At 45.7% G+C, this 14,250-nt stretch overlaps 1 protein-coding gene and 1 long non-coding RNA gene across 18 annotated transcripts in view; one reads left to right on the top strand and one right to left on the bottom strand.

Annotated features, from left to right (window-relative positions):
* The window catches only part of RBFOX1 (RNA binding fox-1 homolog 1), a 1,530,248-nt gene that overhangs the window by 1,288,703 nt on the left and 227,295 nt on the right, over nt 1-14,250 (top strand). The gene's annotated exons all lie outside the window — the stretch shown is intronic.
* Nucleotides 961-2,717, bottom strand: LOC122234533. The gene is made up of 3 exons (XR_006212302.1): nt 2,643-2,717; nt 2,297-2,374; nt 961-1,043 (listed from the first exon to the last, which is right to left on the bottom strand). It is a non-coding gene; the product is annotated as an uncharacterized LOC122234533 (long non-coding RNA).

Below are 14,250 nucleotides of genomic sequence, written 5' to 3'. Positions count from 1 at the left end.
GGGGTGCCGGCCGATTCGGCTCCTGGTGAGGACTGCTTCCTAGTTCATCGTGTCTTTTTGTGTTTTTACCACACCCTTCTCACGGCACAGGGGGTCAGGGCACTCTCTTGGACTCTTCTATGAAGGTCCAATCCCATTCATTAGGGCTCCACTTTCATGACCCCCCCCCCCCCCAGAAGCTTCACCTCTGAACATTGTCACCTCTAGAGTTAGGTTTGGACACATGAGTTTGCAAGGGGATGCACACATTCAGTCCATATTAACCCCGGGTAAGTTTCTTAAGACGAAAAAGGGAGTTTCTGGCATGTTTGGGACTTGACTGCTCATGGCCACATTCTCTCCTTTTTCACTTCTTGTGCCTTTCAAGTAGAGAGAAGGGCATTGGCATCTATTAATTGCCTACTGGGTGCCAGGCACAGATGTTAACGATTAGGTCTTTGGGCTGCTGAAGTGAGTTTTGGGGGCAGAACCTGGAGGTCCAGCTAGACATTTATGAGGCTGAGTGACAGCAGTAGATTCAGGGATCTGGAGTCCAGCATGAGCAGTGAGAGAGCAGGGAGCAGGTGGATTGCAGGGCAAGAATTTAGAGTGTGGTTTGGTAGCTCAAAGGCCAGCCACTGAAGAGTCCTTTCCCTGTGACACAAAAAGGCGACTGCCTCCTTCAATTACCGCTCTGATGAGATAAGACCTGGGCTTTGCCTCTGAGTCGTAAACTCAGAGGCAGCTGGGAGTCCCTGAGCAACAAGGAGGATACTGACCCGCCAGGAAGGACAGGCTGACTGATGGTTACTACTTTGGAGGAGGAGAATTACACTGAGCGCAGCCAGCTTCCTGGGGGATGGGGAAACACACATTAAGTGGGGGATACCAGACGTCTAGGACTTCTAGGGAGGCTTTTGAATGGGACCTTCTGTATTCAAAGTAGACTCAATTCTACTCACTTCTAGGAGTTTTTATTGTGTGCTTACTCTGTGCAAATCCGGCAGGGGATGTCTTGACAGCATGCTTCTTGCAATGATTGCAAAAGAAGTCCTTTCTTTTAACTGAAATAGTTCAGGAAATTGAACATAAGAGAAAGCCCTGTTCCCTCAACCTGGTTGTCTGAGGCAGTGGAGAAGTTCACTCGGGTGGGCCGGCTTTTCTATGCATCTTATGCCTAAGACTGTGGTACACTAACTCATGCACAAGGGTGGAGGGGATCCCCAAACTCATTCTCTCCCCTTGCTCTTGAAATCCAGCTCTTAAACACTGAGTGAGCTGCAAATATTATGTTAGATTGGACTGTGCTACCATTTTGAAATTAAACCTCCCTTCCTTTAATTGAGTTGTTGGCTTTCCTTCCTGTATTCTCGTTCTGAGGTCGGGGCTCCCAGCACCATTCTGGGGCAGGAAACATTTATTTCCCATCTCACAGAGGCACAACCAAATAGGCATCGGCTTCAGCTGAGACCACTGGCCAGCCTTCCTGCTCACCTCCCAATTCCCTAATCTAATCTAACTCAGTGGGGTTTGTGGGGGTTCATTTAAGCAGCAGAAGCTGTGCTATAATTGTTACATGTGCCAGCAACGCTTTGTACCATCTGGGTATGGCGGGGAGGGGCGGGGGAGGAACAGAGAGAGAGAGAGAGAAAGAGAGAGACTAGTACTACCACAGAGAAAGATTTTTATTCTATTACCAAGGCAATATAATTCAAGAGTGGCTGTAGAGCAATTGGAAACTAAGGAATGGGAAGCAACACAGTTATAGTAAAATGTCAAAGTGTAATGAAACGGGAACAGCCCTGCTTTATGATACAGCCAAGTAACAGGCAGGTGGCAGCTCTAAATATGTATATAAATAACAATATGGATGAAATGCCAGGGCTTCCAGCTGGCTTGGTTAAAGCACTTTAGTAATATTCTATTTAGGGTAACAATGTAGCTTGACAATTTCCATGAAAAATACAAAAATGTATCATTTGAGAATGAATCAGCCCACATTAGCGTGTAAGTGATGGGAACTTCACTAAGATCTTAACACAGGGTGCCAGGCATGTCCCCATCCTACCTAGAATGGCCAGTTGTTCCATATTGCCATGAGGTTAACTTGGTTCTCTGTCATTGGGATGCAAATGTTTGTTTTTCCTATTACTCTATTACCAGTAACACACACACACACACACACACATACACACACACACACAGATATATTGTCCATGTTCCAGACCTGGGATCTTACCTGTAGACACACACACACACACACACACACACACACACACACACACGCACAGTCCATGTCCCAGACCTGGGATCTTACCTGTGGAAAGATGTGGGTCACCTTATTTACTTATTCACTCAATGAAATGTCCTGAGCACTTTCTGTATTGCTGAGGATCTAGAGATGAGCAAAAATATGTATGATCTTGGATTATATAGATTTTTTTTTTTGTCTTAAAGGAGGGAAAGACCTGAATAAAATAATCCGGAAAATAAATGTAAAATTGCAAGAGCGATACATCCTGCTTGTTGCAGTTGGGTTGGTCAGGAAGGGCTTTCTGAAGAAACTAATGATTGAATTGGCATCACAGCGTGCAAAGAGATTGAGCAGCTAAAGAGGGATGAGAATAGCCTTCCACGCAGTGAGATTGACATGTGCAAGAAACCTGTGGTAAAAGGACATTAGCGAGTATGATGGATAAGAGATCATTGTCCTCAAGTGGAGCTGGTGAGGTACAGAGTGGCCCAAGTCAAGTAAGAGCATGTAGGCAGGGATAGCCCATACAGGTTCCTGCAGACCACAATCAGGAATTATGACTCAGGAATAGTGACCCACTAGAGGGTAGTAAGCAGCATAGCCCTAGGACTGGGAACTAACACCCTAGGAGTTATTGTGTTCATACTGCAGTCAATCAGGAGCTCTTGAAAGACAAAAGCCACTCTGCCAAACGGGTACTGCATATGACTTCATAAACATGACATACACATCCATTTTGTGCCACGCATGGTTCAAAGCACGGGGATGCATACCTGTAAGACAGCATCTTTGTCCTTGAGAAATTCACAGGCTAATGAGGCAGAAGTCATATGAACTAATGCGTTTAAGTATCAAGCACTTGGAGGGAATCTTGAAGCACAGAAATTTAACCTTACAGTAGCTTCCTAGAGCGAATGTCCCTGAACAGTCTTCAAGGAAAGACAGAAGTCGTCCTGACAAAGAAGGAGTAGACGGAAGGGTTCGTTTCTCGGCGGGGAATAGCGTGATGAAGAAAGTCACAGTCAATGACAAAGGAGAAGGATCATCAGGGCCAAAAGACAAGAGTGCTGACGAGGGACATGGGGAGACCCGCTGCTCCCAGATGGAGCCCCGTGACCAGCGTCTTGCTGAAACCTCCTAAAATGCAGTGATATCACCGGAAGGTAGTCTCCCAAGCTTTTAAGTTAAACTCTTGCTTGACCCTTTGCCCCTGACACTATTTCCTATTATAGATATGATCAAGCTGGATTCATACAATACAGAATCCCCACTTATGTGGGCAAGCGTGAATTAAAGTCACCTTTTGGACCCTCTGCATTGGTATTTGAAGGCAAACCATACAGAGATATAGGAAATCAACTGGCTGGATCAAGAAATTAAAAAGACAAAATGCCATCTATAACTCTGGGTAATAGCAAACATTTGGATGGAATTAGAGAAAGATACGATAGAGGAATGGGTTTGGCCTCAGCCTAGATCCAGCTGTCTTTGCCCTACACAATCCTACCATGAATACATGTAATTTCCAGTCTGTATTTTCTCTCTTTCTGGGTCTGCCTTGTGACCTTCTGGGTCCCACGGAGGTCCTCAGGATAAGGGTGGGTGTAGGACAGTTACACCAGGGACCCCAGTGTTGTAGAGTGCAGGCTAGGGCCTTCTACCAGCACTGTATGTGGTCAGCTCTTCCCATAATAAAGCCCATCTCTCCATGTTTTGTTCGTGTGTTCAGTCACTCATTCAGCAGCTATTTGTGGGGCACTAATTATGCGACTGATACAAGGCTGGGCACTAGGAAATTGATAGTGAACATTATAGTCTCTGCCTCCTTGAAGCCAAAGATTTAGAAGGGGCAATTTTGGTTTTTAACTGAAATGGGGAGGTGTCTTCCAATCAAACAGCTGGTCTGGAACATCATTAGGAACTGTTAGATTTCAACTGCAAATTCTCTACTCTGAGCCCGTCAACACACCGAGTGGTTAGGTTTTAGCTAAATATATAGATATGTATATTCCTTTGTAACACCCAAACATGCTTTTCTTAGATACTTAGCCCTCTTCATCTTCAGATATATTTTGACAGCTTCATTCTCTTTCATCTCGTTGGAATGTGTGTTGTTTTCTATCCAGTCTTGTTTTCTACACAAGAATTAATTTAAGAGACCCCAGGACTGTTGGTGGGAAATATTAAATATTTACACAGATATGGAATGAGAAATCTTATTCACGCTTTAACCAATAATAATAAGCATATTGAGACTATGGACCAGTGTGGAGTTTAAGATTCATTCTCTCTTTTGAGTCTTACAATAACCCCATTAAGTCGTTACTGTTAACGTCTCCATTTTGGAAATGTCAAACTGAATCCCTTTGACCGAGGGCAGGGCCAGTTTCTCGGGCACGTGCTCCATACGGTCTCACAGAGACCTATGCTACGAGGGTTCCTCCATGTGCTCTCGTGCTGTGCTTGGAATCCCTAATAATTTTTTAATTATTCCTCATGATTCCAAGAATTTATGTATTCTTAATAAATTTTTAATTGTATAAGGGGCCCTACGTGTTCCTTTCGTACTGGCCCTGAGAATTACGTAGTCGGTCCTGACCAAGGGGCAAGAGCAGAGCTCTGTGCAAGGCTGATCCAACCACAGAATCTGTTACCTTAGCTGTTCTCCTGTGTTAGTCCCGCCCCCCCACCTCCCCACCCCATGTTTCATGTCAGGGAGGGCCTTTTTTAGGGACACCGGATGATGCCTGTTTCCAGTCTCTGGGCTGTAGGTGGCGTCTCACCGTGAAGTGAATCACCTTTTAATGTATAGTTGCGCAAGTACCTCTGCTGTGTTGATATATCACTCATTTTATGGGCCTGGATTAATTCCAAAGTAAACACTAAGTACTCAGCTGAAAAGCTGTAAACACAAGACACGACGTGCGTCTTCAACTCCCAGCTCTGTTTGCCAAGGGCCCGATTCCCTCTCTGCTTTATCCTGTTTAGTGTAACAAAACCTTTGTGTCATCTGCTTGAGCGGTAATTTCCAGATTGATTTGAAGATCTGCAGGTGAGGGCTGCTGCAGTTGGGAGAACACGTCTCCACACGCATTCTGCCTCCTTTGCCTGCCTTGGTGCCCGTGGATGGTCATCCAGGGATGCTCGCCTTCCTGCGTGTAACGGGTGTCCAAAGGGCAGCTGCCTGTGAGGCTGCTGTCTGTTCCAGGGGGCCCGCAGAGGTAGCACCTGTTCACGACTCATCCACTGGGAGGGCAACACGCTGTTGGGTCACCAAGCAGCCGGTGCTGTCTTCAGGCCCGTGTCCTGGGTCCTGGGCCAACCGACAAGGGTGACCCAGTTCTTACTTCCCAAATTACAATTTCTAAATAGGGTTTGTTTGTCAATCTCATTTTCATGGCATCAGCATTGCGTGAGTGGAACACCTGTGTGCGTGCGCGCGCACACACACACACACACACACACACACACACACGCATCTAGTCATATATAAATATGCCTCACCTTTTACTCTTCTCTCTTGTTTACTTCAGTGGAAAGATGGCTGCATTTCTTGACGCTGTGACCTTGGAGAAGTCCCTGCAGCTCCCTGGAGCTCTGTTTCATTACCTTCACCCTGTTTTTGATCATTCTCATTCTTTGAAGTATTTTCAATAGCAGGCATCAGATCTCCTTGTGCCTGGTTCCAGGGACTTGTCTCTGTTACCCTCATATTTTCAACCTGTTAAGGCCCTTCCAGACCTTCCAGGGATGTCTGAAAGAAGACCCCTCTCTCCTTGGCTGTAGTGCAGTTTGTTCTCCTTATGAACATGTGGCCTCCCACCTAGTAGCCATAATGATCTTTAGAAAAAAATGGTAAATGGTGAAGGTCAACATCTTCGCCGGGACCCAGCAGTTCCTTTGGCTTCCGTACCCCCTCTCCCAACCTTCTCCTGGCCAGCCGAGCAGATATTCCTTAGCCCCTGCAATAAGCATGATATTCCTGCCACAGGACATTTGTACGTGCTATTTCCTCTGCCTAGGATGTTATAATCCCCAGTATCGATTCTAGTCCCTGGTGGCTCTTATATTCTACCCTCCTCAGGTCAGACATCACTTCTCTTGGGATATATCCCCAATTAGCTCTCCAAGTTAGGAAAAGATTCTCTGTTCCAGGTGCTGACTTTCTATACTTATCTTCATGGCGTGTACCACATGTCTCTTCCACCAGACCATGTATATTATAAAGGCGAGGGCCATATGTCTTCAGTACCCTAGGGAATACTAAATAAATGCCTGCCTCTAACAGTCATGCAAATGCAGGAACCCTCTGATTCTGTGACTTGTCACCTTCCCCTGGGGGCTGCTGTGCCACTGCTTCCGTCCATTCTGTGCCTGGCTGCTCACTTCCCCACAATGTCCTGGAACATCCATTCCTCAAATCACCGCTGTCCATCTTCTGGAAAAGACAGAGAGAGTGTGTGATATTCACGTTCACTCCCTCATCTCCTCTCAGCTGCATTCGTGTATCTTTGCAGACAGGACTCCGCTCACCCCTCCATTAAACCAGACCTCATTGTCACTCCCATGCACCCTGTTTTCCTTCTCTGTCTGACGTTTTGCCATATCACTTGTCACCATCTGACACGATATGTTTTATTTATTTATTTGCCTCTGTCTGTCTTTCCCCCCTAGTATGTAAGCTCTAGCAGGATGAATACTGTAGTCTGTTTTGTTTCTTGCTGCATTCTAAGAATGCCTGTCTTGGAGTATGCATTTATTAACTATTTGTTGATTGATTAAAGCAGTGGATGGGTAGATGCGTGGGTGGATGGGTGGGTGGATGGACGGACGGATGGACAGATGGATGGACAGACAGAAAAATGGATGGATTTGGCCTTGAGTTTTAATATCAACAGTAACCTCTGCTTTCCGGACCTTTGTTTTTGGCATGGACATCAATAATTATACTTTGAGAGAAACTTTCTGGGGGCAAGTCCAGAGAACCATTTGTTTGAGTTCTCACTTTGTGAACAAAGATGTTTGTCTCTGTTGTTCTTTCCCTCTCTGGCAAGTTGAATATTATGGTTGAAGGAAGACTTTCCAGAGAACCAATGGAGCAGAGGATCGTATCAAACCCAAGCCGCAAATTGTTGTACATTTCACATTGCCAGATCAAAGCCTTGCATCTAGCCTGTGGAACCCTTTAAAGTTTCAGTTGTTAATTAGAAGAGTTATTGATGTGGCATCCATTCTGCTTGGATTTGGGTGGAAAGTTCTAGTTTCAAATATTCTGCTGTGTAATGTTTGTAAATCATGGGAACAACCTAGGAATTGCAGTGTTTTGGCATTCCAGACTGTTGCTTGCACCTGGAAATAGTACAGAACCATCTTTCCCCAAAACAGTTTTGTTAGGAAATATGATCAGTATCATTTGGGGACTTTTATTCTAGTCTGTCTTCTTTTAAACTACGAGAGGCCATGGAAGACTCACATTTATTATTACTTTGTCACCCCACTGAGTGATTTTTGTGTTCTACTGACAACTCATTAAAGACAGGAGTCCTATTTAAGTGGCATATTGGTTGGGTCCCTCTGGCAGCAAGTAATTGAAAACTGAACTTAAAGTAGCTTAAACAAGAAGGGCATGCATGATTTTGCTCAAAAAAATTCACAAGGATCGGGGCGCCTGGGTGGCTCAGTTGGTTAAGTGTGCGACTTCTGCTCAGGTTGTGATCTCGCAGTCTGTGAGTTCGAGCCCTGCGTCGGCCTCTGTGCTGACAGCTCGGAGCCTGGAGCCTGCTTCAGATTCTGTGTCTCCGTCTCTCTGCCCTTCCCCACTCATACTCTGTCTCTGTCTCTCAAAAATGAATAAACATTAAAAATTTTTTTAAAAATTCACAAGGATTAAGCAGTTCTAGGATTAGCTAATTCAGAGAGTACAGCAATTCAAAAATATCAATAAGGTTTCAGGTTTTTGCTTTATTTCTGCTCTGCCATTCTGCCATTTTCACTGTTTATCTTCTTAGGCTCGTATTCCTCCTGGTCCTAAAATAGCTGCCATTGCTCCAAACATCACACAGAGATGACAATATTCAGAAAAATAATAGAAAATTCCCCTTTAGGATTTTACTTTTCAGGAAAAGCTCCCTAGCAGCCCATTCACCTTTTCCAGAAACTTCTACTGACATCTCATTAGCCACATTATATTATTTGCCTTACTCATTTAGCAGAAGGTATGAGATCCCTAAGGTTGACTTAGAACAAGGATTCTCATACTTGAATGTGCTTCAGAATCCCCTGGGTGGCTTGAGAAAGCACAGAATGCTGGGCCCCACTCCTAGAATTTCTGATTCAGTAGGGTGGGGGCATGGCCTCGCATTCTGCATGTCTCAGCTCCCAGGTGATGCTAATGCTGCTGGTCCCAGAACAACATTTTAAAACCCATGAACGTAGAGCGGTCCAGATTTAGCCCCCCTTGGCATTGGGGAGAAGCTCAGCTTCCTTGAAGGACATGGTTGTCAGGAGGTGAGTGAAATATTTGGGTTTCTGTCAGCCAGAAAATTACCTGTTGTTTAGTTAGCCAATAGCAGCTGACACAAGTGACATCTTCAGGCAATAACATGATATTTCATGTGATTAGTACGAGCTGACTGAGGGTGAACTTGACTTTGGAGGCTGAATTGTATCTAAAGGTGGATTGGCCACCATGTAAGGACTTAGGTAATTTACCTTCAGCTCGCCGCAATGTTTCCATTTTATTTGTGTGTTTATTTGTCTGTTTTTATATTTCCAAGAACTGTGAGTTTCCTTTGAGCTCCCCAGCCACTGTATTCATGGGGTTGAGCAGATATTTTGGAAGGTGAGGTGGTAACTTGCACAGCAGCAGGTGAGAAATCCAGGGTTCACAGAGGTTAAGAGATCGCCTGATCCACACAGGTGGTGAGTGTTGGCATTAGAACTTCAACCCATGCTGCCTTCTGTCCCTCAGCAAGTGGCTGAGCGGTTTCCGTGAGTATATTCAGCACCACACAGGGCTTTCCCCCCTTTTCCTTCTTTTCTCTCACTTTCATAGCCACCTGCGAGGTGGGCGGGTGTCCGGGAATATTAGGGAAGAATTATGATAGTTTTTTCCACATATGTGCCCAAGGACAGGCTGGAGAGCTGTGGGTGAAATAGAACCATGGATGTCTTCTTCTCTTGGGGGTCTATTCCTGGTGTTTAGCCCGCCCCGCCCATGGGGACCCCCACATATGCAAGGGTGCAGAAGGCTCCCCCACAGCCTTCTGAGGGAAGCAATTGGTTACACAGGTGAGTTTTCATGTTAATTCGATGGTATTTACCGCTGCTGTGACAAATGAGCACATTTCACATTACAAAGCAGGGCCCACTGATTATCTCACAGCTCCATCCCTTGGAAGTCTGGGTGCAGCACGGGTCCAACTGGAGCCTCTGCTTTGGGTTTCCCAAGGCCGACATCAACTGTGAGCGGATTAAAATCTAGGTGGGTCCAGTCCAGTCCTAAGAGACTCTCAAAGGCAGAGAGTTTTCTCCGGCTGCAGCCCGGGACGTGCAGCATGGGGGTGGTTAGAGAGGAGATTTGAAGCATAACAGGGACCCAGCTGCCCCACTGGGGCAGAGCCCTGTTCCTTTCTGAAGCTCTGACAATGAACCCACCTCCAGGCTCACTCGAGGTGGCAGCCGAATTCAGCTCCTGGACACTCTAAGACTGACCCTGGTTCCTTGCGGGCTGTCCGGTGGTCCTTGTTGCTCTGAGAAGCTGCTGCTGTTCCCCTCCTGCTTTCCATGTGCTCACCCCCCACCAGTCCAGTGGGGCAGCTGGGTCCCTTTTATGCTTCAAATCTCCTCTCTAACCACCCCCATGCTGCACGTCCCGGGCTGCAGCCGGAGAAAACTCTCTGCCTTTGAGAGTCTCTTAGGACTGGACTGGACCCATCTAGATTTTAATCCAGGAAACTCTCTCCATCTCAAGATCCATAACCTTAATCACATCTGCACAGTCTCCTTTGCCATGAAACGTAGCATATTCACAGGTCCCAGAGATTGGAGCGTGGACATCTTTGTGGGGCCATTCTGCCCTCCCAAATGATCTCATAATAATAATAGATGTTGACAGGCATTGATTGGCCTAATAATGACCATGGCTAGTATCTGAGGAATGTCGCTATATGCCAGGCACTGTGATAGGTCCTTTACATTGATTGGTTCATTTAATCTCCATCACAAATCAACACAGTGGGAGCTATTATTTTTTAAAAAGAGGAAGAACGAAAAGGCACAGCACACGTGAGCATCTTGTTCTGGGTCACTCCGAAGGTAGGTGTGAAACTGAGGTTCTATTCAGGAAGTCTGACTGGACACCCGGCTGTTCATGCTTATGTTGCACTATCTGAACCATCCTTTCCCCCATGCGCCCTACTATGGTCTGCTTTCTTATCTGTTACCTCTTCCTCCCTGAGCCCCCTGGGCTCTGATTTCTTCGAAGGTAGGACTCCATTGTTCGAGTATCCCTGTCCAAGATGCTTCATTGCTGCTCAATGAATCGTCAGTGTATGTGCACCTGTGCAAATATCTATATTGGTGGACAGTGTAAGGTACTGGGGTCAACCATCCCAAAGCAGGCTGCGTTCATGCCTCCTGGACAGATGCCAGAGTACAGGTACATACAGATGGGTGTATACATCATGCACAGCAGAGGCTGGATGATTCAGCCCTGAGCAGCTGCAAAAGTTCTCCCCAGCCTCGCTCCCGCCAGCATCCGAAACGGCTCCTTCTCAAACACGCTCACATCAGGCGCTTGGGGCTCCCCTGGTAGAAGGTCTGTGAGATTACTTAAGCATGTCCAGAAATGCAGTGAAATGATCATCACTGTTGCTGAACACCTGACTCTTGTTTCCAAAGGAGTATCATGGAAAACAGTAACATTCAAGCTCAAGCTACATGTGGGCCGCCGCAGATGATGGTGACTTCTAAAACACGGAAGAAGAGGCTTTGGAATGTCGTATTGGGTGGATGGCTTTTGAGATAGACAAGGTCTTCTCTTTCTCAGGAATCTCTGCTTTCAGGGATACATACAGGCAGCAGATGCTAAAACTATTGTTAAGAGTTGCCGAGTGATTGGTTCTCAATTTCTTCTTCTGTTAAATGATGTCTTCTCCCTCCAAATACAGCTTGAATCTTCTCTCTGCTCTCCCTTGGTATTGCCCCAGGTAGAATGTTTTCTCTGCCAGTCCCCTGTCCACCTCTTACCCCAGCATCTGCTAAATGACAACCACAGTGATTTCCTTTCAGTTTCTTGAGAACCCCAAGTCTTTACTACCTCAGGGCCTTTGCACAGTTTGCTCCTCTGGCTTGGAATACTTTCCACGCTGTCCTCAAACCTAACTCCATCTTTTCAACTAAGTCTCAGCTGACATGTCGTAGAATCCTTCTGTGCTAACTCTAATTGAGGGAAGATTCATCACAATGGCGTAAAAGCATGTGTAATTAATTATTTTTTTTCTTTTAATTTTTGGCCTGTCTTCTTGTATTGGGTGGGATTATCTATGAGTCTATAAACTCTGTGAAGGCAGTGACCTTTCCTGTCTTGTTTGCTTTTGTGTCTCAATGCGTCCCCTGGGGGCAGGCACATAGTAAACTAAATAGATATTTGTGGAATGACTTCTGAATAACACCATTATATCTATTTTTCTGTAAGAAGTCTTGAACATAGCTTAGTGTGTATTCTGTTCCTGACTCCATGGCAGGCACTGTCAGGTTCTTTGTGTCAGCTCAGGAAAATAAGACAATAATAATAGTGATGATAATACTTAACTGCTTCCAAGACTTGTCAAGAATATTCTGTCTTCCTTTATAAAGTCAGCTTATATGCTAGATTCTGCAAGTATGCCCTGGGGATCACCTGCTTCTGAGTCACTCGGAACCCTTACTAAATGCAGATTCTTGGGTCCCTCTTGAGTCCCTCTGATGAATCAGAATCACTGATGCACAGCTCCAGAAATGAGCATTTGCAACAGGCAACAGGCATTCTTATCTATGTGGAGGTATTCAAATCACTCATGTAGAGTGTTTAATGTTACCTGTTACCCATCCATAAATATATCCTCTTGCCCAACAAAAACACCTCTTGCTGTTAATATAAGCAGTTTTGATATTTAAAAAAAAAAATGACAGCCAGGATGGCAGGAAGCAGACATCTCTCTAACAAATCTCATTGTTCCAATTTTAAGCAGAAAATATATCAGCTCCATTTTCTGATCCCAAGCTTAGGTTGGAGGAAGCTTGCCCAGGGACTTTCTCCAGGCTCGGCTAGCCCTGGGGCTGAGCACAGGGCAAGAAGCTTCTGGTTTTAGGCTGCAGTCAACTCTGTTGGGGTCAGCAATAGAATTACAAGTGCCGTAGAGCCTGCACAATTGTAATTTGCATCTAATAAAACTAGGATTTATAGAACAAAAACCCTACCAGCCCCACTCCACAGTATCGTGCATGGAAATAATGGTGTTGCTCTTTGAGGTAAACCAGACCTGTGCTATCTAATAATGATAATAAAGGTTAAATTAAGTGAGTGCTTATTCTGTGCCTGGCTAATTCTTCTAATTGCATTATCTCATTTAATTCACACACAGCCCTGTGAGGCAGCTACTAATGTTTCTTTTTTATGAAAAAGAAAAGTGGGGCCTAATTTGGGTCATACGGTGGGTAGCAGAGCCCGGATGTGGAGTTTTCTTTAATCCTCAGGCTATCTCGCCTTCATCTGAGCCTTGCAAACAAGACAGGGCCCAGATTATCCAGGAAGTAGCACCGCTTTGGATCCCAGCTCTGCACACACTAGCGGAGCGTCCTTCACCAGGCATAATGCCTTCTGAATCTCAGTTTCCACACCTGTAAAATGGCAACAGGCAGCAGTGGGACTTCCCTGTGTGAGGTGTTAAAGGGTGTGATTCAAGCATCCACCTAATCGCAGGAGCAAAGATGCTCAGTTCAGAGGGAACCATGTTGTTACTTTGAGCTGGCCTGGTTGTAGGCAGAGTGTTCACTTCCAAAGGAATGAGGGCCGTTTGGAGCAGGGGGCGCCCAGGATGGGGAATGAAATGAGAGAATATATGTCCACAAGGGCAGGGCTGGAGAAACTAACACTCTGTAGCTGCAGAGGCCACTCATCCAAATCACAGATGCGTACAAAGCAGCCACCACACTCCAGGGACAGCGTAGGTTCTTGGCAAGCACAGGTGAACAAGACAGACATGGTTCCTGTATAGCTTCCACGTGTTTGGCCAACAGTACATATAACTCTGTAAATAATTTGAAGACTGTGACACGAAGGAGAGTCAACACAAGTGTGGACCTGAGGCAGCAGCAGGAGTAACTCCTGGAGAGGAGATCAGACCTCTTCAAGCCCTTAAGTGCTGGAATAAGAATTCTGACCCACACAGTTAGCAAAGCGAAGAGATCTGTCCAGTGAGTCCCCTCTGACCTGCTAGGCTACCTCGGAGTAGGGAATAAATACTCAAGATAGACAACAGCTTCGTACAACTGTTGCAGGGGCCCGCCCATGTACCCCAAGTCTTAGGTTTGACCATCTTGGAGGTCAAGCATTTCTAGTGCTTTTTTGAAGGCATATACTTCGAATGAAGAAGACGACAGAACATAACAACCACAGTGGTTGAAAGACCCCAAGTGCCCAGAGAGGACATTCAACCCCCAGAATATTAGAGAAGGCAGTATAACATAATGGGTGAGAATATGGGTTTTGGAATCAAATAAACGCTGGTTCAAATCCCAGCACTGTCATTTACTAGCGGTGGGACCTTGGGAAAGATCATTCCATGGTTAAAAATGTGGTATGTTTAGAGGGACCGTGCTGGGGTGTTTGAGAGTCAAATGGGATTGCGTACCTACAGAAAGGTGGAGATATGACCTCCGGTCTGTCTGCACTGAACCCCACGTTTCCCACAGTGCACAGGCAGCCTCCCTCCTACTTACCCCCACCCCCTCCACTACAGACCTTTGGAAACCAC

This window comes from Panthera tigris, chromosome E3, assembly GCF_018350195.1.
Source record: "Panthera tigris isolate Pti1 chromosome E3, P.tigris_Pti1_mat1.1, whole genome shotgun sequence".
NCBI classification, from domain to species: domain Eukaryota; kingdom Metazoa; phylum Chordata; class Mammalia; order Carnivora; family Felidae; genus Panthera; species Panthera tigris.
This window is presented reverse-complemented; position numbering and strand designations above follow the sequence as displayed.